We start from the raw sequence: 12,757 nt of genomic DNA on the forward strand, positions 1-12,757 counted from the left end.
AAAGTTAGTTATGATAACCTGTTTTGGTAAAACACAAAATTTTGTCTGTGTAAAGTATCAGCATATGTGTTACTTCTTAGAAGATAATGTGTTTGTAATGAGTATTTAAGTGATAGTTTCAAATGGTAAAGAAAGTCACCTTTAATCACTTAACACGTGATTAGAAAAGCTTGTTTTAAAACAAGGATGTGAGGATATATTTTTTGCATTTTTTAATGTGTCTGAATAGATGGTATTTTTTATTACAACACATTAAAATTATTTTTGAAATATTTAAAAGCACTGTTTTAATTATTCTTAAAATTTTGTATGTTAACTAGTAGAGACTGCAATCTAATAATATTATCCACTTAATGGGTAGTAATAAAATTAATTTGTAAACTTTTTGAATTTTAAAGAACATTCAAGCAGAAGCTAGCTGAAAATTAAAATAAATTAGAATAAAATAAAGTTCATTGAAGGCATTTCATAGCAGCCTGTGATAAAAGATTTATTTGAAACTGTTCAATCTGAAGGAGTGACTTATTATTCATATTTCATTAAATTAATAACTGTGAACTTCATATTTTGTTTTAAAGGCCAAAACCTGCAGTAATTACTTTTAATTTGTTTGGTATTAGTAGAGACCTGCAAAAAATTTACAGTCAGTGTTATCTTTTTATAGCAATACTTTATGTACAGAATTCTAATTACAGACACTGAAATTTATAATTCCACTTGTCTTAGACTTAATTTAATCCTTTATTATGTAGGCCTACATTTGATAAAGAGATAAATTAATACTAATGTGTATTTTGCTTTAGTTTTTGAACTTTACTGTACTTAATGCTATCAATTAATAAACTTATAAGGTTATTCTACAACTTATCATTAGAACTTTTTAAATAATTTGTTTATCTATTACTATATTATTATACAAAATGTTTACCAAGATATATTTATATCATTTAAAATAAAGTGTTTATGCATCCATATTTAGACAGTACATTTCAGGACAGATTAAAACAGAGTATTATTATAGTAGACTCTGAAATATATTTATTTAGTAACAATTCAGTTTCAATCAAGACATTTGTAGGAAAACAGCACTTGAATATTGGGAATTTGTACATCTTAATTATAAGTTTGAATGAAATCTCAGAATACTGTCAATACTATTCTCTGATAAAAAATCTACTGACATTTGCAGGATAAATAAAATTTTAAAGGAAATGGAAATACATCAATTTTAACAATAACATCCCATTGCTAATTGAAATTATTTTAGTTCTTTCAAATAACAGAATTTTGCAAAAGCACTAGATATATTAAATGGTGAAACATATTTACAACTTGCGATAATTCTGTGATGTATAGAGGTTTGAATGCATTATATTAAAAATAATCTGAATATCCAAATAAGTCACATGACAACCACAACTGATATAAATTTATGCAAGAATGGAATGTACCAGAATTACTTTGACATTGCCCTTTTGTAGGTTGTTTGATGCTATCAAAATCATTTGCTCTGCAAAAAGGTATATAACAGCCCTTTCCAGCACAAAATATCCATGCATTAAGATCATAAAGATGGGCCCAGATTGGAGAGTTATGACTTCCAAGATAGGGATATCTTATGTAATTCTGAGATGTTACCACACAGTTTTAGCTTAAGCATCTGCAAGAGAGATTTGCATGATACTACTCTTCTGGTAACTCCCACCTAATTTTACCTGAATTGCACTACTTCATGATGTGACAAAAGCCCTCCACCAATAGGAGGGTGATACACTGTCTGTGGATTTATATTGTCTTTTCTCATTGCTTCTTATTTGGATTTATAATGCTTCCTTTCACTAATAGATCTTTTCTCATGCCCAAATGCCTTGTTCCCCTACATTTCTAGTTGTTTTGGTCCTGATTTGTAGGCTTTCATACTTTTATTTTTTTAATTCCCTATTATTGATAACTGTTTGATTAACTTGAAGAGTAGATCCCTTACTTTCTATTTTGTGTTTTCATCTTCTTCTCTCAACCTTCCTATATTCCCTTTCTTAATTCAACCTTTTCTTTGAGGCACTTCATGCCTCAAATATGCTTCTTTAGATATTCATTCTCTTCTCTGTTAGACATTTTTCACTTCTGATCTCTCTCTCTCTCTCTTATGTTATTCCCATTAGATACATTGGGTCAGGTTATGTTCTCTTTACTATACTCTTTCATTCTTGTTACTTTTCTAGCTCCTTTTTCTGGATGTCATTAGTGGTGTTTTTTTTCTCTTTGATATTCCTGGACTAATGTCACTCATATGTTCTCTTTTTTTTTTTTCTACATTCTGTTCATCTTTTTCTTATCCTCCCTTTGACTTAGCAGTGGTCCCTCTTGTGTGTGTGTACATTGGTATTGTTTTATCTCCTGATAGTTTTTAGCTTCCTCAAGTCAGTATTCATCATTCTTTCCATTGTCTGTGGGGGAAAAAATACATGTTATTTCTCTTTTAGAACCTCTTTTAGATTTCATAGTATCCCACTAGAGAGCTGATGCTGCCTCCCAAGGTATACTCATCCAAATATCAGCATTGAACTAGAATAATAGAAACTACTCATACCATCTACCTTGGCTCTGTTTGTGCCAACTATGATGTCTTTTTAGATCTCTTGAGGCATCCTTGAATTTTATATATTAGTTGCCTGATTCACACTGTACCAATTACATGAACTATTAACACCAGGGAAGTGTTCTTCACACTTCTTTAGTATATGTTCCTGGTTTTTAAAAATAGGGTTTTACAGCCACCCTATTTTTAGGGTGTCTCCATTAAAATACCTTTCTGGCCTGAAGGACTAATGAGAATTCAAGCACTTTCTCAGTCTTCCTGTGCAAATCTTTTTTTTCCATTGAGTGGAGTAAAAGAAACTCTTAACACTTAACAGTTTTGGGGTGGTAGTTCATTGGTTGAACTCTGTTATTGAGATTATACGAAGGAGTATCAATATGGTGTGAAGTGGAGTATAAACACCACTCATGCAGCTTGTGGCTTCTTCCAGCTCAAGTCTGTTTAGCAGACTTGAGGTGAACACAACTTATGTGACTGTGCTCTGCTTCCATCATCATTCTGTTCAGTAGATGTTCACTTATTACATATAATAGACCAATACTGTATAATGTGATGCCTTTCTCCTGCAGACAGCATCTATAATCTGTTAAGTTGGGTTGAGATGAGCACTTTACAATACCAGCCAATGTCTGTTCAGTAGAGTCAAGATGAACACATTCCTTATTGTTTCCTACTTTATAACCATAGTACCCTCCACCTGTAGCTGGAGTAATTCCCATAGAGTCTGACAGTTGAGTTGAGGTAAACTAATGCTATATGAAGCTTTGATCTATCACAAACTTGCCTTACTCCTGAAGCTGGAGTTTGTCCTATGGAGTCTGACAGTAGAGTTCAGGTGAGCACACAAGATAGTCTTAATGTGTCCCATCTACATTACACATTGTGTCTATCTGACTGATTGTGGGCAAATATTTGGATGGTTTTGTATCTATTCCACCCATTTGTGTAATATGTAACTTATTGGTGTATTCCTTTCTTCTTTTATGGGCGAAAAATATACTCTTGGTAAGATAATGAGTTGTAACTCATGAGTATGTTTCCATGTACCTTCTGTCATTAGGTATCACACCCTCTGGACTTTCTTCATGTTCTGTCTGAAGGATGCTTATTGAGGTAAATTTTTTCAGTTGTAAGGTATTGTATTGAAAGATAATATTTTCCTTACCAGAAAATGCATTTCTAATAGATACCTGCCTGTGCACGTATGCCCACCCATCCTCCTCAGTTCTAGTGCACTTTTTATTTTACCTTTCCTTATTGCAAAATGAAGTTTCATGAGTAAAAATGTATTGGGGAATTATTACATGTGCAAGTGTGTCACCTTTTTACTAATGGAGGTATTTTGTCACATGATGATATTACCATGCACTTGTGCAGCTCATGAAATTAGGTGGGAACTGTCTCAAGGATACTGGCATGTAAATCCTTCTGGCAGATGCATGAGAAAGATAATTAAATTTATGGGCAAGAAAAATCTTAACTTCAGCAAATTAAACCAAAAAATGCAGAAATATGGGCTTTCTGTTTTAGTGCAATGGTAACATGATTAGATAAAAAGGGTTCAACATTTTTCCCAATTTTTCCTTTTTAATTTATCTGCTTTTACATTTTTAAAGGTTGGTAATTTATATAACCTGACAATTTTCTGGAACAACATTTCTATATGACTGACTGTTTTCTTCTACCTTTGCTAATTTTTGTGATGATGAGAACTCACTTGGAGAAAAATGTATTTCAGGACAGCTGGTATGAGTATTAACACTTTGACCTTCTTAGTTCATCTCTGCTTTTATCAGTAAGTGTTAATGTCCATACCAGCCATCCTTAGATACATCTTTGTTGTTTACATACATTTTAAATGTTTTGATCAGATAAATTTAAATCTAAGAGGTAACTATGATTGTACATAGTTACAGAAAAGTGTTGTAATGGGTGATAACTGATGTATCTGACAATAAAAAGTAAAGCTAGAGGTGAGTATTGATTAATGTAGTGGTAATAAAGAGGTATGAAAAAAATAATGACAATTAGTGACATATTTGGCAACACTAGAAATACAACTTAGCTAGACATAACTATTATGGCTAGTAATGAGTAATGTATGTAGTAACATCTAAAGAGATACCACTGAAGCTTGAGATAACTGGTGATGCATTTAGTAACATAAACAGTGATAACTAATATATTATTTTGTACCATTGTCAATAGGAACTGGAACTAAAGTTGATTAATTAAGTGTTTCGTAACTTTAATAATATGAAGTTAGTATAAACTAGTAAAGTATTTAGTAGTATTGGACAGGAAGTGATGTGTTTAGTAATATTAGAGATGTAAAGCTTCTGGTAAGTTCTTGCATCTTATTAACACATGAAATGTTGAATGAAAGATAATACTACATACTAATGTTTACAGAAATGTCAGAGAGACTTGGATAAGGGCAAAGTATGTGGAAAAAGCCTTTGTTCACAGTTTTCCTTTCTTGGTACCTGCCAGTAATGAAGAAAAGATGGAGAGAGGGATGCCAAGAAGGTGGAGTGTTCGTAAGCTGAATAAGCGACGTAGGAGTTTGAAATTGAGATCAGGAAATAAAGGTGTTTTTTTTACGTTGTTTGTCATACAGAATTTTAGTTTGATACATATTGAACATAACGTTGAATATTCTAGAGCTGTTGAAAGCCTAAAAATATTTTTTAATATTTCATTCTTGCCTGTCTTAATAGACTAAGAAGTGTGCCTAATACTGTTCCAGTTATATATTTTTAATCCACTACTGAAGAGACTGCATTCATTGTTAAAGCTTATCATATTGTCTGTGGTATTTTATTAATAGTGTTAGATTGTGTATTATACTATTTGAGTATTGTATATTAGTGTACTTTAGTAAGTTTCATTTTTTTTATTATTATTGCACCTCTAGTTGAACATACAGCTGCTGATCTGTTGTTCTATATGGATTTCTTCCACTATCTTTTTTTTTGGTAATCTTTAGGCTTATCTTGAAAACACTTATTTAAATATAATTAAAAATTCATTTATGACTGAATTTTTCTGTTCATGCTAAGTAGTAAATCTTAACTGGTGGTTCTACATTTATATCAATCTTACATAAATGGTGATTGCCACTGGTTGTCTGTTTTATTTAAGATAGTTGCTTTATATTATAAATTTTTGTAGTTTTGCAAGGCTTTACTTTGTGCATTGGATTTCTCAGTCTATCAAGTAATCATTGTGTTAATGCTATTTGAAAATTCCTGCTTTTTAATTCTCAAATTTTATGGCTGTTATTTTTATGTTTGTGTATTTCAAAGTTAGTTTGTCATTCTTAACTATCATTATAGGTAATATTAGTACTAAGTATCTCATTTGTAGTGTTTCTTTACTCATTTTATCTGGTACTATTTCTATCTTTTATCCTTATCAGCTGGGTAATGTCTAATCCAGCAACAGATGTAGTCATACTGAAGAACCAAGTATTTTACAAATGTGTCAGTGTCTTCTATAGCTTTTAGAGGTAATTTAGTTTTTTCATTTCCACTATGCAGAGTTTAAGCTGACTTTAATGTTGTGCACCTGGGGCTGGCTCTTTTCTGTATGTTATGACCTCTTACAATGCTACATTCAAAAGTTAATTATATTTTATCGTCAGTATGTGTGTCAATAAATTTGAATGAAACCATTGCTTATATTCCAAATGTATATATTATCTAAGTTTAATACTTCATACTTTCAAAACAAAATATTTAAGAAATTCTGAACTCTCATTTTCTGTATCACCAGGAAATATGAGCTGAAGTTTCTTAATTTTAGAGATGTATAACCTCAGTAGTAGGCTTTTACAGTTTCCAGTCGATTAGAAACATAAACTGCATGCAATTATAAGCAAAAATCTAAAACTTTAATTTCCTGTCTTTTAACTTTCAGAGATATCACTAAATGTGCCAAACCCACCAAAGAAGCTCCCAACCTTCTCTCTCTGACTTACAAAATTGTTTGCCAATCAGCTCTACAAGTCTGATGGCTATGTTTGTAACCAGTAGAAAGATCAGATTTTCTTCTACATAAGTTTTATGATTTGTTTAATTTTCCAATCATAAACAGTTATTTAGCACTATTGTCTAGTTTGTATTGATCATATTTCACTGCTACAAAAGCAAAAGAGATTTTTCAACCTACTTATAGCTTCCTTAGAAAGTGAGTTAAATTATAATATTTTGGGATATTCTGTTCTTGCAACGGATATGTTTTTATGTTCTAAAATGCAAATTTTAAAACTATGAATTTCTTTTCAGAAATTCAGAATAATGTAATGTTACTAAATGATTTTTATGTGAATACAAAACTGACTTAGTGTGAGTGCTATAGATCCTTGTTTTTATTTATTAGATATATATATATATATAATAAAACTAGTGAAAATGTAAACTAACATATCTAAATCTTCACAAGGGTAACACATGTATAACTTGATCCTGCTGTTTACATGTGCAGTAGTGGGTCCAAAGTATTGCAATAAAACCATAAAATTGAAAAAAAGCAGATTTGAAAAGTTTAGAAACTGAAACTGTTAAGATAAGTAATTTGGAACTGTCTGTTATGTTCTACAGTCATTACAAATGAAAAATGGTATTATATCTCTTATTTTACTGATGATTTTGCTATCATTAATGCTAGGATAAAGAAAATAAAAGATAAGTTATAAATATTAAAAAATTATATCAATTTAGGAGGGTCTATAGGCTATGCAAATAAAATATAAAACAAAAATTACCTTTCTGTTAGACTGATCCTTTAAACTTCATAAAATCATAGACTAATGTTTAGTAAGATTAACCTGTATGTAATTAATACATGAAACTGTTTGTACGTGATGAAACTCTGTAATCACAGAATTAAGGAAGACAAACATAATTGTTTGAAATACACCTTTGATCTTGTCTTTATCAGTTCTGTAAAAATATTAAAATCTTTTTGTCTACAAGACATATAATGTCTATAAAAAAACAAATGAAGGAGGTAGGAGTTGCAAATTTTAGGGTTTTTTTTGCTTTTAATTATATTTGGTTTGTTTGTAATTTGGAAACAGTAGAAGTCTATGTTTTAAATTTCCTGAGTTGAGAAATTGGAGATCAGGTGTGTCACATGACACATAAAAATGAGCCAAACTCATCTGTGGAAATTTAAATAAGGAAACTATAGTAACACTACAGAAACTAAACAAAGAAATAAACCAGATATATGGAGAGCAAGAATAAATTAAAAATAAACATATTGCTAGTTATTATACTAAAATAACAGCTAGATTCTACCGAGAGTGCTGGGTATAAAGTAATCTAGTGAATGCATCATCATCAATTTTAATAATTGATAAGATGCAGTTAAAAGGTCTGATTAATAAGTTAAGACACAGGATCTTGTACAAAAGTTGTAATGGTTTTTTAGAAGAAGAATAGCAAACTGTTCTAAATGAGCTTGAGTTCTGTATCTTGTTCAAAAACCATATGATTAAAAGGTGCAAAATATGTAAGATTTATGTGAATAAGAACACATAAGGTGGATTTTTAATATTACACAAGGTGAAGCTTAATGTCATTTAATACCATAAATGTTAAGTAACAATAAAGTTAGACAGATACTTTATAAGCATTCTTAGTCTAAATTTGAATTTTTTTTTTGTATGGTATGATTCATTTCGCATACTTTTCTCTTGTGCAATGCTGACTGTATATCTTTATTTTACCCAAAAATATAGAAGAAACAGTTGTTACCACTAATTAAAAACATACTTATTTCTACTTTTTAAACTTGTTCAACTTTATTGCTTAATGTAAATTTGCTGTTGATAAAACTGATATATTTTTGGCAGTGCCTTATTTTAGGAAGATATCAAATTATTCGTTCAAAAGGATTACAGTCCTTTTAGTCTGAACTTCACAGAGAATGCTGGTTTCTTGGAAGTTTGAGAAGTTTCCATAATTTGTGTAAAATCTGCTTTTTAAAATTTTTTCTCTTGATATGGGAAACTCACAAACTTTATCTAAATTAAAATTTCAATATTTTCTGATTGTACTTCCCATTACATGTGACAGAAAAAGTGAATGAAACCAAACTGTAGAGAAATGACAAGAATTAAACTTAAACATGTAAATTCAGTTGTATAATACCTCTCAAGTTCAGCTTTTAGTGCTGGCTTTGCTAAAGATATATGAAAAAGTGTGTGATGTCATTCACTTAATGAAAAAGTGAGCTATATAGCAAAAGATATCCCAAAGAAAAAAAGAGAAACTGATTATGATGTTTGTATGGTTATATTTCTTCTATTTTGAATTATTGTTCAAAATTAATGTGTATATAATTTGGGATGGGTTGTGAATATTATAGAAAATGGGGAAAATATTGCTGCTAATCTTTAATAATCTTTGGAACTAATAAGACTTGTTGGACTAGTTAAAATTCAGGTAATGTGTTTGGCAGTTGGTGAATGACTAATCATTGATTAAGGCTTTCCTCTGCTTAGATTCTAACTATCAGTGACAGATTTACTGGAATTATTCCATTTTTAATGATTTGCTTCTCTAGTGCATTTTAAATTTTATTTATTACTGATAGAGACTCCCGTTAAACCATTTTTGGATTTTGAATGCTGCATTAGAATTTTTAATTTGTATGTACAGTTTATGCTAAGCAAAACTGTACCATTCTCTTACAGTTATGCTAAGCAAAACTGTACCATTTTCTTTTGTTTACTTCTTTTACATCTGGCTAATGTCTAGTGTATTAAAATGAAAGTGAGTAGTGTTCATGTTGATATTGAATAGTAAGTAATTTGTGATTAAGTTTGTGGAATTAATTTTAAACTCAACACCTTGTTTTAGTAATTGTTAAAGTAGAATATTCAATATTAGGGTGATGACTGGTGCTTTTTCCTTGATGTGACAATTTTTTTATTTAAAGATGTTTTTTTTTTTACATTTATTGGAAATAAATATTTTTTGTTTTATTGGCTTATATGAACCTGGAATAGAATCTTTAATCTTTCCTCCTACTTCCTGTGATATTTAGTTGAAAGTAATCACTATTAGTTCTGTCCTTTGCTTTTGATTTAATTTTCAATAAAGCACCAAGATGCATAGTAAGAATACCAGAGACGTAATACCAACAAATGAGAGGCACTCATAATATATTTGTAATAATCTGTTAACTGGTAACCTGATTGTGTCTCCTATTAATACTAGAAGTAAACTAATAATCAAAGACAGGAGTACTAATAACACTGTTTCTAAAGTGATAAATAAAAGTCTAAAACAGATGTAATGATAGTATTTGTATTGAAGAAACATTTAAAATAAATACACTGGTGATAATGATACAGAACTATATGAAATAACAAGATAGAACTGACAATCAGAACAAGAACAATGTTAATGCTGAAAATAAATATAAGCTACTATAGTGGTGATGTGATACAAAACTAACAAACAAAATATTTAAGCTAAAAATGCTGTTAAGTAACTTCTGAAACAATTGTAGTAATGGAAGTAGACAACTCTCTGCTATTTCAGAATAGATGTAGTAATGAAAATGCACAATCATTTGAACTTTCAGAATAGATGTAGTAAAATGTATGAAAAACATTTTAACTTTCATATTAGATGTAGTAAAATGTATGGAAAACATTTTAACTTTCAGATTAGATGTAGTAGCAAAAGTAGACAAGTATTTTAAATCTAGAATAGATGTGATGATAGAAGCACATATGCGTTTGAACTTTCAGAAGAGATGTACAAAGAGAAATGGACAAGTGATTGAACATGTAAACTTACAGTATGAAAATATTTCTAAGAACAAAAGAACACTACTAAAAATGCATTATAAAACAACATATAAAAACAGATTATCAATTAATATACTTTATCTGCTATTTTATGTGTTCTGTGCTTGTTGATCTTATTTTGTGTATTGTTAAATTATATATATATATTTTTAACACTGCAAAGTAACAATGCACTATTGTTAAATTATCCTTTTGTTTTAAAATCTAAATATTTAATGAAGAACTAAAACTAAAATAACATTGAACAGCTTTAGAGAAGTGTGCTGAGATTTGTAGTTGATATTTACAGTATTAATATTAAAGTAACAATACATTATTGTTAAATTATCCTTTTGTTTTAAAATCTAAATATTTAATGAAGAACTAAAACTAAAATAACATTGAATAGCTTTAGAGAAGTGTGCTGAGATTTGTAGTTGATATTTACAGTGTTAATATTAAAGTGTTTAATAAATGTGATACTATGTATATAGTATGTTTTTTCATTGGACATTAAAATTATTTCTGAAATTTTCAGCACAAGATCTTCCTTTTTCTGATGCAGTTAATTCCCATGATAAGAAAGGAAATCTTTCTGATGACACACATGGACATGTGAAGAGTCTCAGATCTTCTGAGGAATCTACTTTACAGTTTAAAGAATTAATTCCAAACCAAGGAAAACATTTGTATGACATAGATGAAAAGACAGAAAATACATTTAACAGTGATGAACTACCAAGCATTGCTATTGACAAAGAATCGAGTATTGAAAGTAATAAAAAAGAAAGTAGTCCTAACAATGATAAACAGTCAAGTAATTCTTTTAAAATTGAAGCCAACAGTGAAGAACATTCAAACATTGAGATAGGCAAGGAGGATCACAGATCCAAAACTAAAGATCAGTCAAACACTAGAAGGGCTAAAGAAGAATTTAAAGTCAGCAATGAGGAACAGTCAAACACTGAGAGAAATGAGGAACAATCCAAAGTCAGCAATGCAGAACAATCAAACACTGAAGGAGATGAGGAAGAAACCAAAGCCAGCAGTGAGGAACAGTCAAGAACTGAAGGAGATTTGGAAGAAACCAAAGCCAGCAGTGAGGAACAGTCAAGAACTGAAGGAGATTTGGAAGAAACCAAAGCCAGCAGTGAGGAACAGTCAAGAACTGAAGGAGATTTGGAAGAAACCAAAGCCAGCAGTGAGAACAGTCAAGAACTGAAGGAGATTTGGAAGAAACCAAAGCCAGCAGTGAGGAACAGTCAAGAACTGAAGGAGATTTGGAAGAAACCAAAGCCAGCAGTGAGGAACAGTCAAGAACTGAAGGAGATTTGGAAGAAACCAAAGCCAGCAGTGAGGAACAGTCAAGAACTGAAGGAGATTTGGAAGAAACCAAAGCCAGCAGTGAGGAACAGTCAAGAACTGAAGGAGATTTGGAAGAAACCAAAGCCAGCAGTGAGGAACAGTCAAGAACTGAAGAAGATGTGGAAGAAACCAAAGCCAGCAATAAGGAGCAGTCAAGAACTGAAGGAGATGAGGAAGAAACCAAAGTCAGCAATGAGGAACAGTCAAGCACTGAAGTTAACGAAATAAATGAAAAAGCTAAAAAGAAAAAAGAATTAGACATTATGAATGAAATAAAAGAAGGCATTACCATCAGTGAGGAGCAATCAAATGTTAACAAAATACAAGAAAAAGAAGGACAAACAAGTATTAACTTAGACAAAAAAGAAGAAAGCAATCAGTCTGAAGAACAGTCAGTATTCAAGTGTGATAACAAAAAAAGTAAATTCAACAGTGAAGAAAAATCCGTGATTAATGATGACAAGGAAAAAGAGAAAAAGAGGATGAAAAGTTGGAAACAGTTAGGTATTGAGAAGGAACAAAAAGCAGTGAAAAGTAGTACAGGAGGAATAATAGGAAGTGAGAAATATAACTTTGAAGATAATCCCAGTTTAATAGGTGTAGAAAAGGAATTCTCATCTGAAGACAAAGATATTTATGTATTTGGGGCAACAATAGAACAAGATATTCCTGGAAGTACAGGTGATTTTTGTAATTTTTTGTCTTTGTTTTTTTTATAATAGGGGGTGCTAGTAGTATAAGTGAATTGTAGAAACATTTTTATATATTTTAGTTTTGTACATTACAGAACATTTATAAAAACCTTCCACTAGTTTATGTACCTAGTAAAAAAACTAACCTTTGTATATACAAATTTGAATGAGATATTTTTATTGAAGTAAAATACCAATATGTTCAATTATGAAATAAGCAACTGGACTTGTTAAGTTTCTATTTCATTTTGTGATCATACCTCCTAGGTTGTTATCAGGTTGTTTGAAAAG

The 12,757-nt window shown here is 30.4% G+C and overlaps 1 pseudogene across 1 annotated transcript in view; it reads left to right on the forward strand.

Annotated features, from left to right (window-relative positions):
• The window catches only part of LOC143223118 (uncharacterized), a 105,408-nt pseudogene that overhangs the window by 62,794 nt on the left and 29,857 nt on the right, over positions 1-12,757 (forward strand). The window contains exons 18-19 of the transcript XR_013012671.1: positions 5,012-5,190; positions 10,948-12,455. The product of XR_013012671.1 is annotated as an uncharacterized LOC143223118 (transcript). The remainder of the gene's footprint in view (positions 1-5,011; positions 5,191-10,947; positions 12,456-12,757) is intronic.

This window comes from Tachypleus tridentatus, chromosome 8 (assembly GCF_004210375.1).
Source record: "Tachypleus tridentatus isolate NWPU-2018 chromosome 8, ASM421037v1, whole genome shotgun sequence".
Classification (NCBI taxonomy): Eukaryota; Metazoa; Arthropoda; class Merostomata; order Xiphosura; family Limulidae; genus Tachypleus; species Tachypleus tridentatus.